The sequence below is a fragment of the Danio aesculapii genome, chromosome 4 (genome assembly GCF_903798145.1).
Source record: "Danio aesculapii chromosome 4, fDanAes4.1, whole genome shotgun sequence".
NCBI classification, from domain to species: Eukaryota; Metazoa; Chordata; class Actinopteri; order Cypriniformes; family Danionidae; genus Danio; species Danio aesculapii.
This window is the reverse complement of record NC_079438.1, coordinates 51,889,054-51,898,601: the sequence shown is the minus strand read 5'-3', so window position 1 is coordinate 51,898,601 and position 9,548 is coordinate 51,889,054. Positions and strand designations below refer to the sequence as shown.

The window sequence follows — 9,548 nt, the reverse complement described above, 5'->3', positions numbered from 1 at the left end:
TGCTACTACTCTTAATAAAAATGAAAGTATTATTTAAAAAAATAAACTTAAATTATTTCCTCCTCCAGCCTCACCTCCTCTCTTATCCTGACCCCATTTACTTCTCATCTCTCTGTCCAGCTGTCAACTGTCTTACCGACCCAGGTATGTGATCAGTCTGTATCCCATCTTCTTTGGTCCGTGGCTGGTTGCCTTTCTCTGTTACAGCCTCAGATTACTCCGGGTTTGTGCTTCCACCCCAGTTTGCTTCTTGTTTCCATCTCTTCTTTGTATTACCGCCACAAGTAATTTGCTGTGGCCACAGCTTTCTGTTTTTGGCGGGTTTCAAACCCTCATAGTACCGCAACCTTGTCTCCAACCAACATGTGTTAAGCCGTTAGTGCCACCATGGCTTTCCTGTTGACAGCTGTCATTTGGCGCGTATTGTTGGGTTTATGGACTGCAAATGAACATAAGCAAGATTGGGATTTGAACCCCTGTCTCCAAGGTAAAAGCTGAATGCTTTATCTGCTGAGCCACTGAGTGTGACAATCAGCCACATGTTTTGGTTATGATATTTTTGACAGCTGTGTTATTGGAGAGAACAATATGGATGTGCAGGTTTTGAACCCTGACTTACCTACATGATAGTCAAGTATATAGCCACTGCACTACAGAGGTTGTACCAGTAAATGTGTTTAGAATTTTTATGTGTATAATTGCATAGAGATATTGCTTAAAACTAGCAAGAGTAAGGTTTGAACCCAAGACTTCATGTTTGAAGCACAAAGGATGTTTCCCTAGTGCCACTGAGTCTGCGTAATGTTTGTGTGTTTTTTTAACTGTAGGATAGATTATAACCACTGCTTACTTAAACGTGACCTGAAATTGTGAGAAATAAGTAAATAAACACTTTGGTGACTTTGTGATTCGAATCCAGACGTTTCTGAACCAGAAATTAAGCAAACATCCACTGTACCACTAAATCTGAAATGATGAAAGAGAGTTTAAACTGCTTGGTAAAAAAGCACTTTGGTGTTTGTGGGATTCAATCCTCTGACATTTCTGGACCAAAGGTCATACAATTGATCGCTGCGCCACACAGAAACAATGCAAGTGTGTTCAAAATGGAGCTTTAGACCTTTTTGCACCTAAATTACTTAGTAAACAAGGACTTTGGTGTTTGTGGGATTCGAACCCAGACATTCCTAGACCAAAAGCCAAATAACTATTCACAGCGCAGTGTGTTTCAAATAGAGATTTTGATCTTGTTGGACTTGTATTACTTATTAAATATAAACTTTGGTAAGTGTGGGGTTTGAACCCAAAGAATTCATCACCAAAGTTCAAACAACCATCTATCGAGCCACAGGGGATGACAAGCTTGTGGAACCTTAAATCTTCTCATAGGATTTTATATATTTAAATTAAAGATTTTTAATGTGACTTTGAACCTGAACAATTTATTAAAATACACTTTGTAGATCAGCAATTGTGGGATTTAAATACAGACTTTCTTGTACCAAGACGCAAACAACTAACCACTCTCCCACAAAATCCTTGTGAGGAAAAAGTGTTTCATTAAAACATGGAAAAACAGGAGGAAAGAGATTTAAAATAAGGAGGCGTGTCTAATCCTGCTCCACTCTCCTGAATTTAACTACAACCTGATTAAAAACACCTGAAGCCAATCAAGGTCTCCAGGACTGCTCGTAACGTCCATGCAGGTCTGTGCTCTGTTTTTTCTCATCATAAAGGTATTTGCTTTTATAAGTTGTTTAATTTGCATGTGTTAACAGTTTGAGTTTGACATGTAAACAGTTAATAAAGGTCTTTAATTACTGGATATGGGTTACTTTTTTGAGTAACTGACATGTTTAATTAAGTTACTCAAGCAGAAGCACTACTAGACATAGAGAGTGAGGTTTTCTCATACAAATGTTCACAATTTCAATTCAATTTGTAGTTAACAAAAATCACCACAGGAGGGTGTGATGCATTATGGATCAATAAAGTAAATTTTAGTGATTTAGTTCACAAAAATGAAGAATAAGTCAATGCAGTTAGTAAATCACTACAGGAGGGCACATTATGGTCCATTTGTAGTGATGTAGTTCACAAAAATCACCACCGGAGGGCACATTAAATTAAGGATCAATAAAGTCAATGTAGGTAACAAATCACCACAGGAGAGTGCAATAAAGTCAATTGTAGCAATGTAGTTCACAAAAAATAACCACAAGAGGGTGCAATAAAGTCCATTTGTAGTGATGTAGTTCATAAAAATCCCCACAGTTGGTGGATTAAAGTTAATTTGTTTGCAATGTAATTTACAAAAATCACCACAGGAGTGCGCAATAAAGTCAATTTGATATAGTTAGCAAAAACCACCACAGGAGGTCGCATTAAAGTCAATTTGTAGCGATGTAGTTCACAAAAATCACCACATGAGGGCGCAATAAAGTCAATTTGATATAGTTAGCAAGAACCACCACAGGAGGTCGCATTAAAGTCCATTTGTAGTGATGTAGTTCACAAAAATCACCATATGAGGGCGCAATGAAGTCTTTTTGTAGTGATGTAGTTCACAAAAATCACCCCAAGAGGGTGTAATAAAATCTATTTGTAGGGATGTGGTTTATATTTCACCACAGCATTCATTAGAGTCAAGTTGACTCATTGAAATAAAACAGGGCTAACCTCTGCAGCCTCAGTGGTACAAGTATTAATGAGCTGTGATTTCAAGCGTGTGGTCTTGAGCTCGAATCCCATTATCAATTAGGCAAGGCAAGTTATGTTCAATTATGTTCAATTGTAATCATTAAATACATCAAAATTGCTTAAATGTGTTACTAAGCTGTGAATCCATGGTGGGTCAGTGGATAAACATGTGCTTTGAGAACGAGATGATGATGAAGACATAGGTTCATGACACATAAACAGGTTACTTAACAACTTAGTTTATTATTAATATCACAGATCAGATTGAGTCAAATTTCAGTTCCAGCATGTGTACAGACAGGAGATCTGTGGCTCCGTGGTAAGAGCGCTGCCCCATGGCTTCAGGGGTTGCTGGTTCGATCCCAGCCAGAACTCTGTGATATGAGTGAATGGTGAGTGAGTGTGAGGCGCGCCTGAAGAAGGGGGGATACCAGTTCGGTCTCCCCCTGGAGCTTCCGGAGACATGTCCAGCAGGGGTTATACTTTACAGCCTGGCAAAAAAATTTAAAATGAACTGTATAAAATTTTTGGACCTTCATCCCTTCCCCACCTCTTTCGGTTACCATCATTTGCTTTCTAGAGGAGTGACCCTCCACAAAGAAAATGATGGTAACCGACATGTGGAACAGACACACACACAATCACACACATATGATCTACATCACCTGTGCAGCAGCAGATGATCATCATCAGTACAGTCAGCGTCTGTCCACACGTCTTTGCTTCTGTTCAACAGGCTTACAGTCCACAACACTTCACTGATCCTGTAGAGTCGACACACAAATAAACACATTATTACACACACTGAATATCTGATCTAACAATAGACAAATATTACATATGTATCAAATATTGCGCCCTCCTGTGGAGATTTCTCTGCACTACACTTTTGCAAATCTTGAATCTACATTTTGGTGAATGACACCACTGCGAATCTAATTGATTAATTTAAACATGTCGCCCTCCTGTGGAGATATTTCTGAATTACAGCTTTGCAAATCAAGTGATTTTAAAAGTGCTGCACATACTGCATTGATTCAAAATGTTCAATTGTTATCTGATATTTAGTAGGCACGTGGCTCATGTAAGTTCAAAAAACCTCCAGAAACCGTTTTATATGCTCCTTTATTTCCCATAAAATACTCCTCTAATTAGAAGATTCATATGAACTATATTTGGAACGGTGTGAACATCAGCTGTGATCTGACTTGCAGCCTGCTTTCTCTCTCTCACACACAAACACACAGACAAATTGTGTTATGGATAAATGTAGGCCGCATTATGTGTAAACTCAACAAAAGAGACCGGCAGAGATTTATTTTGTTGTATTTTGAAGATATAATGTAAAAAAAAACAGGCAGAATTAATATCAACCTCTGCTTCAACTGAAGTGTATTGCAGTTCTTTCACTTCAGAAAGATTACAGTAATAGGGGAGTGATTGACACGATTCTTAAATGTGCATTTCATACTATGAGCACAGTTATACTCAGCAGACTACTCAATACCCTTATATAGATCAAAATGGCAGAGAACTGAGCAGTGCACTGAATGTGTTTGTAAATCAGCTGTCCACAGTAGACTGTAAACAAACACAGTGAAACACTGCTATTGGACATCTCCACAGATTTATTTATTCCTACTTATTCTTCAGGACTCAAATTCTTTAATTTGACTTTAAAAATTGTGCAGCATCCATATAAACGCCTGAAATCTTCATTTGACAAGCACATACCAACTTCACCTGCAGTCAAGACAGTAACACGAATAAATACAGCTTCAGCTGCTCTCCGTTTCAAGTGACATTTCCTCTGTTCAAGCAGACATCTCGCTGATCAGTTTGTTTATGTTTTGCATTTCGTTCAACAATATTTTTAATGTTGAGCCTGTAATCATTAGTTTTTGAAAATTGCTTCATAATTCTCTGATATTTCCACACTGTCAATCAAAAATACGCCCTGAAGCTCTAAATAAAGTCAGAAAAATAATCACTTATGAATGAGTACATGTTTCAGTATATGCTTTACATTTTTTAATGGGTTAAACACACAGACATGTAGCACAACTGTGCTCACGATTAACTGAGTTTAATTCCTGTCTCGCTGCCGATCCTGATTTATATAGTATTTATTTATTCAGCGAGCTGCTCTTTTAGCCTGAACCCCTTTAACAACAGCGACACCAGATCAACACAAGTACACTGTTTTACTGGCGCCAAGTTGAGCTCCAGCAGATGACAGCTCAGTGAAAGACTCATAATGTCAGTCAACAGCAGATATTACAGCCCGACAGCGAAGAAAAGCCACACCAAGTGCAGAAATGGAGAGTAACGCGACTCACCTGTAAGGGACTTTGTTCCGTTGGTTTAGTTTGTAGTGATGTTGTTGTAGTGTTTGTGTTTACTCATTGCTCTCTCTCTCTCTCTCCTCCGCAGCAGTGAAGATACACACGTGTGTCTGTTGTGTTTCTGCTGCAGATCTTTGACCTGCGCTCAACAGCTGACGCTCCTCCACATCCAGACGGATTCACAGCTCCAGGAAAGGTATTTATGAGCTCATATTTCCAGTAGAGAGTCCAGAAAGTGTGTTTGTTGTGCTGCTGGTCTGTAGCATGTTTGTTGGGGGAGGGACTTTCTGTGCAAAGCATTTGATTGGCCAGATTTGGTGTAGAGTCATCAATACAGTATGAGGAGACTTTAGAAGGAAATGATGATATTTTCCAGTGTTTAATCGTGTTTAGTAACATTTAAAGCCCCACAAGCAGCTGTAAGATCATTTGAAACATGTTCATGTGTTTGATTGAAGAATAAGCATGTTTTTCACATTTTGAATAGTGAAATATAATAATATATTAGCAGATGATGCAGTTTACATTTATTTAAAATAATTTACATTTGATATGAATTATTTGTGTTTATTTAATTGTTTTTTTCAAAATGTGTAGAATGTGGTTATCCTCCCACATAGTAGTTTTGAGAAAAACGTGATGCAATTCAATCTTTCACACTTCTGGATGGCAGTCGAATGCTCATCCACTGAACCACAGGGCTTGACATTTGGCAGTAGTTGTTTTGTGAGCCAAAATATGAAATATATGTCAAACCTCGGTCATGATGAAAGTGGTGATAAAGCCCCATTCAGACGCTTACTACACCATCTAGACTCAGTGGCTCAGGTCATAAAGGATTGATCTTTAATCAAGGAGACCCGGGTTCAAACCTCACTATGGCTGATGTCCAACTGAGCTTATTATATTCACCAGGAGCTCCTGATGACGGATGTGAAACCAATGATGGGTGAGTGATTAAACACAAGATCTCTGAGGAAGAGACTCATAAAGACAAGAGTTCAAATCTGACTTGTATCTTGTTCTAGAAGAGGTGAGATTTGATCCTTCACACTTCTAAATGGCAGTCGAACGCTCATCCACTGAGCCACAGGTTTTGAGATTTGGCAACAGGCTTTTTGTGAACCAAATTACAAAGAAATATGTGTCAAACCTTGGTCATAATGAGATTAGTGATAAAGCCCCATTTAGACATCTTCTTCACTATCTAGACTCAGTAGCTCAGGTCATAAAGTGTTGAGCTTTAGTCGAGGAGACCCGGGTTCAAACCTCACTATGGCTCATTATATTCACCAAGAGCTCCTGATGATGGACGCTGATGTGAAACCAATGATGGGTGAGTGAATAAACAGAAGATCTCTGAGGAAGAGACTCATAAAGACAAGGGATCAAGTCTGACTTCTTTCTTGTTTTATTGAAACAGCTCACACACAGGTCAGCAGTCTAACTTCAGTTCCAGCAAGTATTCAGTCAGGAGATCTGTGGCTCTGTGGTAAGAGCGCTGCCCCATGGCTTCAGGGGTTGCTGGTTCGATCCCAGCCAGAACTCTGCGATATGAGTGAATGGTGAGTGAGTGTGAGGCGCGCCTGAAGAAGGGGGGATACCAGTTCGGTCTCCCCCTGGAGCTTCCAGAGACATGTCCAGCAGGGGTTATACTTTACAGCCTGGCAAAAAATTTAAAATGAACTGTATAAAAATTTTGGACCTTCATCCCTTCCCCACCTCTTTCGGTTACCATCATTTCCTTTCTAGAGGAGTGACCCTCCACAAAGAAAATGATGGTAACCGACATGTGGAACAGACACACACACAATCACACACATGATCTACATCACCTGTGCAGCAGCAGATGATCATCATCAGTACAGTCAGCGTCTGTCCACACGTCTTTGCTTCTGTTCAACAGGCTTACAGTCCACAACACTTCACTGATCCTGTAGAGTCGACACACAAATAAACACATTATTACACACACTGAATATCTGATCTAACAATAGACAAATATTACATATGTATCAAATATTGCGCCCTCCTGTGGAGATTTCTCTGCACTACACTTTTGCAAATCTTGAATCTACTGAATTTAAAATATTCGCCCTCTTGTGGGGTTGTTGTGGACTGCACTGCTGCTGTTCTAAAATAATGAACGTTTCACCCTCCTGTGGAGATATTTCTGAATTACACCACTGCGAATCTGATGAATTTAAAATGTTCGCCCTCGTGTGGTGATTTTGGTGAATGACACCACTGCGAATCTAATTGATTAATTTAAACATGTCGCCCTCCTGTGGAGATATTTCTGAATTACAGCTTTGCAAATCAAGTGATTTTAAAAGTGCTGCACATACTGCATTGATTCAAAATGTTCAATTGTTATCTGATATTTAGTAGGCACGTGGCTCATGTAAGTTCAAAAAACCTCCAGAAACAGTTTTATATGCTCCTTTATTTCCCATAAAATACTCCTCTAATTAGAAGATTCATATGAACTATATTTAGGAACGGTGTGAACATCAGCTGTGATCTGACTTGCAGCCTGCTTTCTCTCTCTCACACACAAACACACAGACAAATTGTGTTATGGATAAATGTAGGCCGCATTATGTGTAAACTCAACAAAAGAGACCGGCAGAGATTTATTTTGTTGTATTTTGAAGATATAATGTAAAAAAAAACAGGCAGAATTAATATCAACCTCTGCTTCAACTGAAGTGTATTGCAGTTCTTTCACTTCAGAAAGATTACAGTAATAGGGGAGTGATTGACACGATTCTTAAATGTGCATTTCATACTATGAGCACAGTTATACTCAGCAGACTACTCAATACCCTTATATAGATCAAAATGGCAGAGAACTGAGCAGTGCACTGAATGTGTTTGTAAATCAGCTGTCCACAGTAGACTGTAAACAAACACAGTGAAACACTGCTATTGGACATCTCCACAGATTTATTTATTCCTACTTATTCTTCAGGACTCAAATTCTTTAATTTGACTTTAAAAATTGTGCAGCATCCATATAAACGCCTGAAATCTTCATTTGACAAGCACATACCAACTTCACCTGCAGTCAAGACAGTAACACGAATAAATACAGCTTCAGCTGCTCTCCGTTTCAAGTGACATTTCCTCTGTTCAAGCAGACATCTCGCTGATCAGTTTGTTTATGTTTTGCATTTCGTTCAACAATATTTTTAATGTTGAGCCTGTAATCATTAGTTTTTGAAAATTGCTTCATAATTCTCTGATATTTCCACACTGTCAATCAAAAATACGCCCTGAAGCTCTAAATAAAGTCAGAAAAATAATCACTTATGAATGAGTACATGTTTCAGTATATGCTTTACATTTTTTAATGGGTTAAACACACAGACATGTAGCACAACTGTGCTCACGATTAACTGAGTTTAATTCCTGTCTCGCTGCCGATCCTGATTTATATAGTATTTATTTATTCAGCGAGCTGCTCTTTTAGCCTGAACCCCTTTGACAACAGCGACACCAGATCAACACAAGTACACTGTTTTACTGGCGCCAAGTTGAGCTCCAGCAGATGACAGCTCAGTGAAAGACTCATAATGTCAGTCAACAGCAGATATTACAGCCCGACAGCGAAGAAAAGCCACACCAAGTGCAGAAATGGAGAGTAACGCGACTCACCTGTAAGGGACTTTGTTCCGTTGGTTTAGTTTGTAGTGATGTTGTTGTAGTGTTTGTGTTCACTCATTGCTCTCTCTCTCTCCTCTGCAGCAGTGAAGATACACACGTGTGTCTGTTGTGTTTCTGCTGCAGATCTTTGACCTGCGCTCAACATCTGACGCTCCTCCACATCCAGGCGGATTCACAGCTCCAGGAAAGGTATTTATGAGCTCATATTTCCAGTAGAGAGTCCAGAAAGTGTGTTTGTTGTGCTGCTGGTCTGTAGCATGTTTGTTGGGGGAGGGACTTTCTGTGCAAAGCATTTGATTGGCCAGATTTGGTGTAGAGTCATCAATACAGTATGAGGAGACTTTAGAAGGAAATGATGATATTTTCCAGTGTTTAATTGTGTTTAGTAACATTTAAAGCCCCACAAGCAGCTGTAAGATCATTTGAAACATGTTCATGTGTTTGATTGAAGAATAAGCATGTTTTTCACATTTTGAATAGTGAAATATAATAATATATTAGCAGATGATGCAGTTTACATTTATTTAAAATAATTTACATTTGATATGAATTATTTGTGTTTATTTAATTGTTTTTTTTTCAAAATGTGTAGAATGTGGTTATCCTCCCACATAGTAGGTTTGAGAAAAACGTGATGCAATTCAATCCTTCACACTTCTGGATGGCAGTCGAATGCTCATCCACTGAACCACAGGGCTTGACATTTGGCAGTAGTTGTTTTGTGAGCCAAAATATGAAATATATGTCAAACCTCGGTCATGATGAAAGTGGTGATAAAGCCCCATTCAGACACTTACTACACCATCTAGACTCAGTGGCTCAGGTCATAAAGGA

General features: G+C 38.9%; 2 long non-coding RNA genes across 2 annotated transcripts; both read right to left on the bottom strand.

Moving 5' to 3' along the window:
- Nucleotides 1-2,923: 2,923 nt before the first annotated feature.
- LOC130222577 (uncharacterized) lies at nucleotides 2,924-5,497 on the bottom strand. The gene is made up of 3 exons (XR_008836509.1): nucleotides 5,040-5,497; nucleotides 3,366-3,464; nucleotides 2,924-3,191 (listed from the first exon to the last, which is right to left on the bottom strand). It is a non-coding gene; the product is annotated as an uncharacterized LOC130222577 (long non-coding RNA).
- A 936-nt stretch (nucleotides 5,498-6,433) lies between these two features.
- LOC130222576 (uncharacterized) lies at nucleotides 6,434-9,205 on the bottom strand. Its single transcript, XR_008836508.1, has 3 exons — nucleotides 8,706-9,205; nucleotides 6,881-6,979; nucleotides 6,434-6,709 (listed from the first exon to the last, which is right to left on the bottom strand). It is a non-coding gene; the product is annotated as an uncharacterized LOC130222576 (long non-coding RNA).
- Between the last annotated feature and the right edge of the window lie 343 nt (nucleotides 9,206-9,548).